The sequence below is a fragment of the Plecotus auritus genome, assembly GCF_963455305.1.
Source record: "Plecotus auritus genome assembly, chromosome: 5".
In the NCBI taxonomy this organism is placed as follows: domain Eukaryota; kingdom Metazoa; phylum Chordata; class Mammalia; order Chiroptera; family Vespertilionidae; genus Plecotus; species Plecotus auritus.
In genome coordinates, this window is record NC_137776.1 from 46,481,118 (window position 1) to 46,494,739 (window position 13,622).

Consider the following 13,622-nt stretch of genomic DNA (forward strand, 5'->3'; position numbering starts at 1 on the left):
AAAAACTGCGTAATGACAACACTGCACAGTCCTGGCCAGTAAGCTTCAGCTCTCTGTTAAGTTTGTGTTCTGTGTTATCCTGAATTAAGTGTGCTTGCAGTGGGTTCTCTCTCCATACCATTTTTGGGTGAATCCTTATAAATAACTGTGACCCATAGGGCTATCAAACGATCATAGTTTCACCCTGGCTGATGTTGTTCAGTGACTAGAGTGTCAGCCCTCATACCCAGTTCGAGTCCCATTCAAGGGTATGAACCTGGGTTAGGTTGGATCTCCAGCCCTGGTTGGGGCACATATGGGAGGCAACTAATCCATGTGGCTCTCTCACATTGATGTTTGTTTATCTCACTCTATCTCTCTCTCTCTCCTTCCTTCTCTCCTTCCCTTCCACTCTCTCTAAAAATCAATGGGGAAGATATCCTCTGGTAAGGATTAAAATAATCTATAATAATAAAAGCATATTATGCTAATTAGACTGGACATCCTTCCAGATGTCCTTCCAGACAAAGCCGGGGCTGCGAGGGAAGCCTGGGTCCGGGTGCCTGCGGACGGCTGGAGGGAAGCCAGCCCAGGTCCCTGGTGCCAGAGGGAAGCCAGAGCTGGCAGCCGGGGGAAGGAAGGCCTACTCTTGCACGAATTTTGTGCATCAGGCCTCTAGTCTATATATATAAAAGCCTAAGTGACTGTCTGACCGGCTGGTAGCTATGATGCGCACTGACCTCAGATGCTCAACACAGGAGTGGAAACTATAGGCATGGAAATATGGAACAAACTGATGAATCTCAGAGGGGAGGGTGGAGGGCAGGAAGAGATTAACCAAAGATCTTATATGCATACTAGAGGCCCAGTGCATGAATTCCTCAGCCTGGCCTGCACCCTTTTGTAATCCGGGACCCCTGGGTGGATGTTGGAGGCCTGGTGCACGGATTCATGCACCGGTGGGGTCCCTCAGCCTGGCCTGTGCCCTCTCGCAATCCAGGACCCCTTGGGGGATGTCAGAGAGCTGGTTTCAGCCCGATCCCCACAGGCCAAGCCAAGGGACCCCACTGGTGCATGAATCCATGTACTGGGCCTCTAGTTTATATATATAAAAGGCTAAGTGACTGACCATACATCCGTCTGACCGTCCGACTGACCAACCAGCTGGTACATATGACATGCACTGGCAATTTAAAAATAAACGTTGACTCGTGCACATGCGATACATTGGTATAAAGCTCTCGCTGGCACCAATCGCTTGTGTGTGTTTCGATCTGTCATTGTCGATCGTGAATTTGGTTGTTTTTGTTGACATTCTGAAGCTGAAAGAAAGCGGTGTCATCAACAAAATATCTGAAGACCAACTGTTGACACAACTGTCCCTGTCTGACACTGCCTCCCATTTAAATTAATTTGAAGACAATTTCCCGTGATGCCAGCCTTTGTGATAACTATTAACAAATCACAAGGACAAACTCTAGACAGAGTAGGAATATTCCTACCTGAACCTATTTTCGGACATGGTCAGTTATATGTTGCTTTCTCTCAAGTTCGAAGAGCATGTGACGTTAAAGTTGTAAATACTTCATCACAAGGAAAATTAGTCAAGCACTCTGAAAGTATTTTTACTCTTAATGTGGTATATAGGGAGATATTAGTATAAGTTTAATCAATTTATCAGTCATTGTTTTTATATCATGTTTTTGTTGTTTTTATATCATGTTTTTGTTGTTCTTATATCATGTCTTTGTTGTTATATCATGTTGTTTATTTACTCATCAATTTATATATTATTTTCATATACATTTTACTAATTTTCTGTCATCTCTCTCACTTTTATTATAGAGAAAGGCCAAATAGCAATATTAAAATATTTCTTCTAATTAATTTCCTTACAATATGCACGAATCCGTGCACTGGGCCACTAGTAATAAAGTAAAATCAGTTCTGCCATCAAGAAATATAGAAGAGCATCATGTTGGGTGTTAACATTTTTTAAGCAGCTCAAGATGGCTGTGAGGAAATGGCTGTAACAGGGGAAAGAGCAGGAAAGATTCAGGCTGGTGTAACTCCTTTGACATCATGAACTGTATCACAAACATCCCGTCTACCAGAGAGGTTGAAATAACAATTATGACTGGTAATGGGAAGAAACTATGGCTTGTGAGCTAAGGAGATTTAAAGAAAAAAGACAATCTACTTAAGAGGAACCCTTGGACTCAAGGACTTGACCAAAAGAGCCTGCTCACTTCGGCTCCCCTGGAACACACACCCCTGCAGTTAACAGGGAATACTCACAGTGTGGCTGCAACTGCAGCCTGCATGCTTGCCCATGTGTCACTGTAGCCAATGAAAACAGTTACAAGATACCACAGCAGTGGTTCTCACACCTCAGAGAATCATCTGGAGGGCTTATTAAGAGAGTCCTGCCCTAGCTGGTTTTGCTCAGTGGATAGAGCATCAGCCTGCAGACTGAAGGGTCCCTGGTTCAATTCCAGTTGGGGGCACATGCCTGGGTTGTGGGCTCGATCCCCAGTGTGGGGCGTGCAGGAGGCAGCCAATCAATGATTCTCTCTCATCATTGATGTTTTTCTCTCTCTCTCTCTTCCTCTCTGAAATCAATAAAAATGTATTAAAAAAATAAAAAAAGTCCTGCGCCCCCCTCCTGCTAGAGATTCTGATTTAGCAAGTCTGGGGTGGGGCCTGAAAATCTGCATCTTCTAGGTGATGCTGCTGGTTCAGACCACACTTTGGCACTGATCACTATCTGTAGTAATGGAACAGTTTTCTTTGCATTAAACCAATATGTATTTATAGCATCAAAGCTAAATACTGTATCCATGCTTTGCATCATGGTTGAAGAAATTTAGCTGATTAAAGTAGAAAATCAGTGGGTATGGCACTGCTGTCCTTACAACATAATTATGTCTTATAATTACCTAATACTCCTCTTTAACCATTAATCATCTTTGTTGTTGTTTTTGCCTTGCCCACATATCATAGGGGGGAAGGGGATCCACATGTTAATTATGGAGTTTTAAAAATCAAATCAAAACAACCAAATCATGAAAAAATAATTCATGAAAGCTGACAAGCCTTCACCCTTATCATCATCTCAAGGTTAAATAATTAATTATCAGAATTCTTTCAGTTGAAGTACTTATGTTGCATCTTGATGTTTGACTATCATATAAATATAACTGTGCTATTAGACTCTATTTTTCATTGCAGATGAAACTGATGCATCTTTGTGTGGTATAGTCTGACATAGTAAAATTGTTACTCTCTAGGTAGGATATTCATAAAAATGTAATTATCGTAATCAGAACAGTCTTTAAGCTCATGAGAGGGGATTGCCAGATTGGTGATTGGCAGTTTTCAATCACTTCACATATAATAAAGAAACTTCTTAAAGCAGTCTTGGGAATTGTTAATGTCTTACAACAAAGGGTGATCAAACCACAAAGGGTGTTGGTAGATGCTAATGAGAACTCCAGTTAACCTCCTCTGCCAGGCTTCGGGCAGGGCTGGTTACAGGGGACCTTTTAACGTATTTCGTTCAGTTTATTCACCAATAGGTTCAATAGCAGTGCGGTTTTCTAGGAGAGTGCTTTGATAAGAGATCACAGAAAGATCACTGTCACTAACTAGATCGATTTTATCATTTCCCATCTTGAGTTCATAACCTGCTGAAGGAATAGCCCTGAGTTGCTGCGCACCATGATACCTGGGGAAACGAAGCAAGTCCATCAGTGGGATTCAGCTGGAGTCTCTAGTGTTCTTAATGTCCCAAATGCTGGTGTAAGCAAGCATGCTTAATAATGTAGAGATACCACACACAAATCCCAGGTTAGTGGGCTGCAGAAATAAAAACAACAACGATATAAAGTCAATAGGCTGTTCAATGTAACGAAGAAAATAATCTATTCAAATCAGAAAGCAACCTTATTTTCGATGTTCCTTTTAAAATTATTCAGTGGGAGGGAGAAAGTTCTTACCCTTGCCACTGGATGAAAACCTCCACAATCCTGGGGACTTTTTTTTTAATACTCTTAAGTAATAAAAAGGTCCTACAGCCCTGGCCAGTGAGACTCAATTAGTTGAGCATCGTCCAGTACACTAAAGGGTGGCAGGTTAGATTCTTGGTCAGGGCACATACCCAGGCTGGGGGTCCAATTCCCGGTTGGCTTGAATGTGGGAAGCAACCAATTGATGTTCTTTCTCACATTGATGTTTCTCTTGCTCTCCCTTACTTCCACTCTCTCTAAAATCAATTTAAAAATAGAATAAAATAAAAAGGTCCTAAAGACACTTTAAGTCTCCAACACAGTCTAAAGTCATAATATCCAACCAATCTATGTAATAATCTATTCTTGGGATCAGATTTAAAGGTGAAACTTCCCTTCACCCCTCTGGGGGCTTCTGCAGCCAAGACACCAGGGAAGGGGGAAGGGTCTATCTTTTCCTTTCCTCTACCTAGTGTTCCCTATGCTGGCCCCCATTTCACTAACCATGCTTTATTCCAGAGTCAAAGCAGGAAGAGGGAAAAGAAGTAAAGGGAGCAGAGAGAGAAAAGTTCTTAATTGGCTGGTTGTCCCACTAGGTGGCTTCTCTTTTTCTTGGCTAAGCTACGATATTGAAAGCCATCCGTTCTTAATGTTGGGGGCCTCTCACCTGAGTTCCCTTAATCACCGAAACTCCTCAGCTCCGAGTCAAAACTCCAATTTCTCCCTGCAGAAGCCTAAGAGCTCCTCTAGGTGGCCACGTATAAGTGAGCTAAGTTTCTCTTGTCTCTCCTCTCTCTCTCTCTCTCTCTCTCTCTCTCTCTCTCTCTCTCTCTCTCTCTCTCTCACTCCTCTCTCCTCTCTCCTCCTTCCTCCTCCCTCTCCTTCTCCCTCTCCCTCTCTCTGAATCTGTCTTTCTCTCCTTCTCTCCAACTCAACTCTCCCTCACTCCCTCCCAACCCTGGCCCACCCAGTCTCCAACCACCTCTCCTTTACTCCCACTGTTAGAATTCTCTCTTTTTTTAAATCTCCAGGTGGGAACCAAATACCAGTCCTCAAGCAACCTCAGCTAGCACCTCAGGAGATGTATGTAAATCTTTCTGAATGAAGCCTTTAAATGGTAATACAACTTTGGGGTTGGGAGGGGCTTTCAGACTAGACTCCTCCAGAGAAACCCTCTTCACAAATCTTCCCTATCTTCAACCCCTCTTTTTGTTATGGGGAGGGCTGTCCCTACTCCTACGGAGAGTCCTGCACTAGCTGTCACATTCAGGTCTCCTGGCACCACTTCCCATCACTGTTCACTCACCAGGAAAGCTTAGCCTGGCCCCCCTTCTTCCTGCCCTCAGGCACGTACCTGTTCTGCTCAGGTCAGCCTGAGCCTGGGCTCGGTGAACAGCCCCACTTGGCTGCCACACTGAGCCCTGCCTTCCAGCTCAGACTTACTCAGTAATGAAGTGGACATTTTGGCCTTCATCTTCTACTGCTCGTTTTGTTTCTCGGCTTGTTCAGAACCTGGGTGGGGAAGACAGGTGCTATTTATTGAGCCCCCTCAGAGCCCCAACAGCTTTTTGCCTTGAATATAGTAGGCAAAGGATTTGAGTCATGTTACCACTTTTTGGATAACCCTTTGAAGTTTTCTATCTTTTATGACTCCTTTCTTTGGTTTGTCATATATTTAATCTTGATGTCTAGGGGACAACTTATTTAACTCCTGAAATGTGTCATATGGGAAATGACTAGCTAAAAGCATTATGAGTGATCTTAAGGAGTAATTGATTATAGCAACTATTTGAAGACAGATATCCTATATAATAAAGGGCAAATATGCAAATCAACCGAAGAGTGGAATGACCAGTCGCTATGACATGCACTAACCATCAGGGGACAGACTCTCAATGCAGGAGCTGCCCCCTGGTGGTCAGTGCACTCCCACAGGAAGAGTGCCACTCAGCCAGAAGCCAGGCTCATGGCTGGCGAGCGCAGCGGTGGTGGAGGGCGCTGTCAGTTGGGCATCCCCTGAGGGCTCCTGGACTGCGAGAGGGTGCAGACCAGGCTGAGGGACCACCCCCCCCAACCCGAGTGCACGAATTCCGTGCACTGGGCCTCTAGTATATATATATGTGTGTGTGTGTGTGTATATATATATATATATATATATATATATATACACACACACACACATACACACACACACATATATACACATATATATACATATATATACATGTACACATATATACATATACATATATACATATACATATATGTACATACATATACATATATATCTACACATATATAACAGTGAAATGAAGATATTGTAGATAAAATTTTAAAGTATTTCAGGTAGAGAAAAATGACTTTCAAGGAGACTCAAATTTTTTTCTTGGCTTTGCCAAAAGACTAGCTATACTACCTTGGGGAAGTCACTCCATCTCTCCAGTTCCTATTTTTTTATTTATAAAATAAAGAGTTTGACCTAAATAATCTCTCACATCCTTTTCAAATGCTCACTATGATTTTTTTTGAGACCTTGAAAGACAGTGGAAGAACATTTCTCTTGCTAAATAGGCAATGCTGGTGACATGGGCAGGATCCCCATGGTATTCATGAATGTGGCCCTTCCTCCACTCAATTAGACACAAACACTTACTGAGTGCACACATTTGTATACTAAGAGATATATGGGTGCATAAGATTTAATCCTTGACCCGAGGAACTTATGAACATGAGGAAGCTACACTGTTCACAAATATTGCTTAGTAACATAGCAGTTTACCCAACAAACATTTACTGAGCACCCACCATTCTGTGAACAGTAGCCTCCTCCCCTTATCCACATGGGATATATCCCAAGATCCCCAGTGAATGCCTGAAACCACAGATAGAACCAAATCCTATATTTACTATTTTTTCCTATACCTATGATAAAGTTTAATTTATAAATTAGTTACAGTAACAGATAAACAACAACCACTAATAAAATAGAACAATTATAACCATATATTATAATAAAAGTTATGTGAATATGGCCTCTCCCCTAAAATATCTGATTGTACTGTATGTGCAGCATGGAGTCACTGGACAGGGAGGTGATTCAGGATGGGGCAGGGCAACATGAGATTTCATCACACTACTCAGAATGTCACCCAGTTTAAAGCATACACATTGCTTATTTCTGGAATTTTTCCTTTAAGATTTTTGGACTACAGTGGACTGCAGGTAACTGAAACCTTGGTAAGCAAAACTGCGGGTCGGGGGACTACTGTACAAAGCACTGTGGGATTGTGCTTGGGGCGCAGGGGTAAAGACATTCCTCTCAGAGCACCAAAGCTACATAAGGGAACAGACCAACACAGTCAGGATGGCCTGAAAGTAAAGGCCATGTGACAGTTCACAGCTTCAAGGTCTGCCCTCACACCCTTGGTCCTGTGCTTCCAAGGTCAGAGACAAAGGACATTTCCATTAGGAAAATGATGATGGTGCTCCTCTCTCTCTCTCTCTTTCTCTCTCTCTCAAGACGTGACAATCAGTCAGGATTCCCTGTTTACAGTTTGACTACTTCACAGAAAAATGTGTCTATAAAACACCTGGTAGTTGTAAAAAGGCTTGGGTAAAGGCCCAGGGAGCCAGATAAATATATGTTATTTATTCAGCTGTCCCTAGCCATTACCAATCTCCTTACACCCAAGGATTGTCTGCCCTCTCCTAAATTTTATTTGTAATAATCTTGCTTCATGGTCAGGTTAAAAAAAAAATCTGGAAAATCAAAGCTCTACTTCCCTGAAAAACTATCTTCAAGTACAAACATTCTTCATGGCATTTTAGGCATTCTTTGATCATCTGAACCAGAAAGATGGTGGCAATGCATTTATCTGATGTGGCAAACACAATAAATACAAAACAAGTTACTTGTCATTATAGGTCAGCAACTATCTCCTAAGCACCTTTGGTGTACTTGGCTCACTGCAAGAAGGACCTAGAAGGTAATAGCTGGTATGTTCTCCAAGCCTCAGATTCAGAGTAAATGGTGAGTGAGCCCACTGCCTGAAGTACTTCCTGTTGACAGCAATTCTGCCCTAAGTGGGCTTGAAGGTTGTTCTCTGCTCTAATCTGATCTCCAAAGCCAAATCCTAACCCTCCCTTCCTTCTTCCCTTCATTGAATTTTCCTAGATAAGTTATGTCCACCAGCTCAAATACATCACCTTATGCATTTTTAAAGGCTTTGAACCTTATTGTAACAATGGACATTTAACTCAATCGGAATTTGATCAGGTAGCTTTCATAGGGAGATAGACTCCTGCCTTATTGATTTGAAAGAAAGAGGAAGAGAGAGAGAGAGAGAGAGAGAGAGAGAGAGAGAAGAGAGATACATTGATCTGTTGCCTCCCATACAAATCCCAACCTAATATGTGCCCACAACCTAGTATGTGCCCTGACCAGGAATCGAACCCACAACGTTCCGGTGCATGGGGCAATGCTCCAACCGAGCCACACCAGCCAGGGCTTGTCTAATTTTAGTATTGACTATGTTGAAATCCCTTCTGGGCAGGACCCCTGAGAAGAGGGTATTTCCACGGAAGACACATGGGGAATTTTGCTCATTGGGCAAAGTAGAAGGAATAACAGAAGGAATAACGCCTAAAGAAGCACCCAAAACAATGAGACATGTAGGGGAAACATCCATGCAGGCAGATAAGTTGCAAGGGGTTGTGCTTATACTTAAGGTGATCATATTTTCCTAATCAGATACCAGGGCAGATGGCCTGACACATGGTCTGAAACAGGATAGATTATTATTTTTAAATCTGGGACGTATGATCACCATCTTCACAGTGAATGAAGCCAACAGCTGTTGGGTGAAAGTCATTAACAATGAGTCTCTGTACATTGAGAGATCCAGAGGAGTGGGTGGGAGGCCTGCTGATGTCATCCATGTATAAGCCAGAGCTTCCTCACAAACACAAAGAGGGTTTATTAACCAGGGTTTCCTGGAACCACTTGCTGTCATTGCCTTGCCTGCAAGCACAAAGGTGCAATCTACTGACAAAAAGAAAACACAAGCACAATAAAGCTTAGCTTCCAAACAACAGTCTTGGAATGCAAATACAAGAAGCAGGAGCTTAATGTTATATGTCAATTATATCCCAATTTTTAAAAAAGCAAGAGCACCAAAGCTACATAAGGGAACAGATCGTCAGCTACCCTTTACTTTTTTCATCTCTATAGCATCTTCTTAATCAGATTTCAAATATCATACTACTTTTAAATTAAATCCTCATCACTCTATCAATCTTGTGCATTCAGTTTAAAACTTGGGAATTGTTTTGTTGCAAAGGAGGAGATTCAGAAATTCCAATTCCCCTACTTAATAAGAATGTTATGTCCAGCATAATGTAATAGGAGAAAAGTTTCCTTTTGTTGCCAACACTCAAAGTCAACTCTTAGTTATATACTTTGAGAATGATCCTTGGAAAATATTTTAACTCCAGTTCCTATCACCAACATTGAAGTCTGTAGGCCTCCATTTCCACTTTTAAGTTGCTGTATGCCTTTTCAATTTATAGCTTATCAAAAGCTGATATTTTTTGCCCTGGCATGCATGGCTTAGTGAGTTGAGCATTGTCCCGTGCACTGAAGGGTTGCCTGTTTGAATCCCAGTCAGGGCACATGTCCAGTTGCAGGCTCAATCCTGATAGGGGGCTGTGCAGGAGGCAGCTAATCAATGTTTCTCTCTCACATCGGTGTTCCTCTCTCTCTCTCTCTCCCTCTCCTTTCCTCTTTCTCTAAAATCGATAGAAACATATATTTTTTAAAAGCTGGTGTTTTTTTAAAAATATGCCATCATAATGTTAATTTTGATGATTCAATATGTTTTGCTATCTGTATCACCATTTTAGCTCTGTTAGAGTGGATAAGAAAGACTGACTTTATGGAAATTCAAGGTCAAGGTCTTTTCTCTATATCAGGGCTTTAAATAGTAAACAGAACATAAAAGAGATTTATTTGAATATACCTGATATTTCAGTTAGGTTGTTTACAGCTTCAAATGATCAACTAAAAGTGGATTCAATTTATAATCTCATGTAATAAGTCTGAAGGTGTGACATCTGCAGGTTTGGCTATTTCAATGGCTCAGTGACTTACTGAGGACCTGGACTCCTCCCACATTTCCAACCCATTGTCCTGGGCATAACAGTGTTAATCCTTAAGCTTGCCCCCATGGTCAGAAGACAACCACTGCAGTGCCAAATAATCTCATACATCATCTAAAGGCAAAAAGCTGAGAACATCCTCACTAAGAAGGAAAGAGTTCCCCAGAAACCGGTCAGGCTTTGAAAACTAAAGAGCTGGTCAGCCTCTTCAGTGGGAGGAGGGCTAGCCAGTACATTAAAAGGGTGGGAGGGACAGCATTTGAATAGATAACCAACACTACTGTCATAAGTGTGAATGAGAAAAATTCCATTTACATATGCTGAAGGTTAATGGAACCTTATGATTATTTTCTGAGGAAATTATGTCTCTGAAACAAGCTTACAACCAAGTAACCATTTTCTAATCAGTTAAAACAGTACAAAGGAGTGGATATAAGTGAGGTGTGTTTGGGAAGAGCGGTTGTAGCTTGATGGATGGGTTGAGGGGTGATCCAAAATGAAGAAGAAAATCTTTCAGCAATGATAATTAGTGCCTGCTAAAATCATTTGCCTTCCTACGGAATTGAACAATGCCACCTATAAAGTGTTCTTGTCAAAAATCAAGCCAAATCAGATTAAGCCTCTAGATCTAACACTTGGCTTACAGGAAGTACAGGGAACAGAGAGGATCTTGTTCAACATCACCACAAGGAAGTAATCAGCAAAACTCAGAAATGGTGGAGGAAATTTACCCTGACTGGATATTTGATGATAAAAAGGAATGTTTGTCAAAAATTTAGGAGTATTATGGTTATGTTTTGTTTTGTTTTTGAGAGTACACCTCTTTATTTTGCTAGAGGTGCCGAATCCAAATGTGTGCTTATGTGTGTTTTTTAAGAGTCCATATGTTTTAGAGATAAATGCTGAAATATTTATAGAAATGATGTGACATCTGAGATTTACTTCAAATGTCTCAAAATAATCTAGAGGGAGTAGGGGGCGTTCAAGGTGGGAGGGAATGACAGGATATTAAGACTTACATTTACTCACTTTCGATGAAGGCTCTGTTCATTTTGAGAAGGTATAAACCTGGTGTACTTAGGACCAAGAAAAGTAATTGTCAGACTTTGCCTGCTTGCTCTAAATGACAGCAAAAAACAAAATCAAACCTCTCAACAGCAGTAAGCCAGTTTTCCTCCACTATGACTTCATTATTTCAAACCTCCAAGAAAACAAATGCAGCACACACACACCAGCACAGACAGACAGTATTCAGCTTTTCTCAAAAATATGGGCGATGAAGACACCCTCTAAGCTCCAGATTGTTTGCAAAAGATCTATGAGAATGGCCTGCAATTAGGTATCCACTAGTAAATGCATCTGATATATCTAGGTATTTTCCTGAATATAGCTCAGCGTCTCCTAGACTTCTACTTGAGTCATTTGGAAACTAGCTCAAGAAACAAATTTGGTTCTCACTTTTATCAGGTTGAAACAGTGACAAGAGGTGGGGAAAATTGGATGGGAATTGCCCAGCAAAGACAATAAGGAAATCATATGGGTGTCCCCCGCTTTTCAAAAGTTCGTGTTATACCACTTTGCTTTTTATAAAAGACCTACATTAGTACCAGTTTTTGCTAACAGGAAGAAATCTGAAGAGGATTTTCACTTTTATGAAAAAAGGGGGAAAAAAAGGGTTCAGCATTTGTTTTGCAGCGAGCTGTTACAGAGGCGGCACTCACCGGGGCCAGGAGAGTGGAACCCGCAAGCTCCTTCCCAGGAAGCCACACTCAGCATCTTGCGTAGCTCTGAACTATCTGTGAGCATCTCTGCTTGAGTCTCTAAACCTACCGGTCATCAGAATCACCTAAAGATTTTTTAAATAAATATTTTCATCTCCCCCATCCCTATTGAATCATATTCTTAGCCAGGGTAGGAGAAAGCCAGGGGCTAGGGTAGAAGTGTAATTCCAATGGTCAGTCAGGTTTGTGGCTTACTGTTGAGAGCACGAAGGTACCTCCCAGTGCCTTCTAAGTCATAACCACTCACCTGCTTGGAGCTATAAAGAAAAGGGCAGAAAAGGCTCTGTGGGCCCGGACTGCCTCCTACCTCCTTGGCAAAATGCATCACTTCTCTGTTCTCAGAGTCCTGCAATCTGGTCCACCCAAGTCAGATACTCACACTTCCACACAGGTAGGTGATTCCTCCTGTAGAGAAAAAAGAGATGAAAATATACTTACTAGAACCCTAGTATCAAGTTTTACAAATAGCTAATCTCACTTAGTAATGGCAATGTCCTTGCAAGTTTGCATCAGCATCATTTTGCAGTTGAAGAAACAGGCCGATAGGACTGCCGTGTGATTTTGCCACGTTTCCCTGTGGTTAGTAGCAGAGGGTGAGACACGGAACCTAGGGGGACAGGATAGATTATTGACGTAGTCATTTGTGCCCTGTTATTATGTCTATTGAAGACTTATTTGGCAGAAGGAAAGGGTGATTTTCTCCTTTTTTCCTCTCTAGAAGGAAACTTGGCTTATTCTAAGATGCAGGACCCTCTTATGCTCGGGTATAAGAGGTTTAAGAGCTTCTTTGTGTTTCAAAAGCTATTCTGCAAAAAGTCCCAACCAGGACTTTGAGAGTTCTTGGCTCTTCCAGAAAAGAAGCTGGAATTATCCCCAAAAGGGTGGAGATGTAAGACAATGTTTCACAAGCAAGACAAATATGCCTCTATCCTGGGACAATATGTTCCCCAGAGGCTGGAGGGAGGTGTGGACATTTCCCGCACCCAAGTGTATAGAGCAATTCAGTGTTTCCATTGCACCGCAGCTACAAAAGGGCAAAGAAGGTGGCACCGGCAAGCTAAGTTACACAGTTGTCCCATCTTACAATCTGACTCATGGGGAACCACAGAAATAGAAGGAACTACCTACCACTCACTTCACAGCTACTGTGTACAGGAATGTTTATCCCTGAGTCCTGAGAGCTCCACAGGGTGCAGGCAGATGGCAGCCTGCCCAGGCAGGTTTTTCCTCTTCCCCATCCCCCATAGCTGGACCCGGATCACAAAAAGCTGTACTTGTGTACAGAGCCCTTGGGCATCACACTCTTAGCTATCTGCTCACAGATTCATGGCCTGCAAAGCTACTGGTTCTTTATCAAAATAAAAAACAAAGTAAAAGAAATAAGACATGAAAGAGCACAAACTGTATGTTCTGTTTATGTGAAGTTCAAAACAGACTAAACTCACCTATGATGATAGAGGTTAGTGTAGCAGTTACCTTAGGCCAAGTACTGACCTGGGCAGAGGTGGATGATGGCAGGCAGGGGGCCACAAGGGACCCTCTGCAGGCATCCTCAAACTACGGCCCGCGGGCCACATGCGGCCCGCCGAGGACATTTATCCGGCCCTCCGGGTGCCGCTGCCTATCCTGCTTAGCAGCCGACTTGTCCCGGCCCGCAGTGCACATAGGAATTTGTTCATAGTTTTTTTTTTTAAACTAT

At 42.1% G+C, this 13,622-nt stretch overlaps 1 long non-coding RNA gene across 3 annotated transcripts in view; it reads right to left on the bottom strand.

Moving 5' to 3' along the window:
• LOC308248160 overlaps positions 1–13,622 on the bottom strand; it is a 94,956-nt gene that overhangs the window by 37,290 nt on the left and 44,044 nt on the right. The window contains exons 3-6 of one of the 3 annotated variants that reach the window (XR_013960605.1): positions 12,231–12,328; positions 11,162–11,261; positions 5,430–5,498; positions 3,707–3,837 (exon numbers count right to left, since the gene is read on the bottom strand). This is a non-coding gene — a long non-coding RNA (uncharacterized lncRNA). Of the gene's footprint in view, positions 1–3,706; positions 3,838–5,340; positions 5,499–11,161; positions 11,262–12,230; positions 12,329–13,622 lie in introns of all 3 variants that reach the window. The other 2 variants (XR_013960607.1, XR_013960606.1) reach the window with 2 other exon arrangements.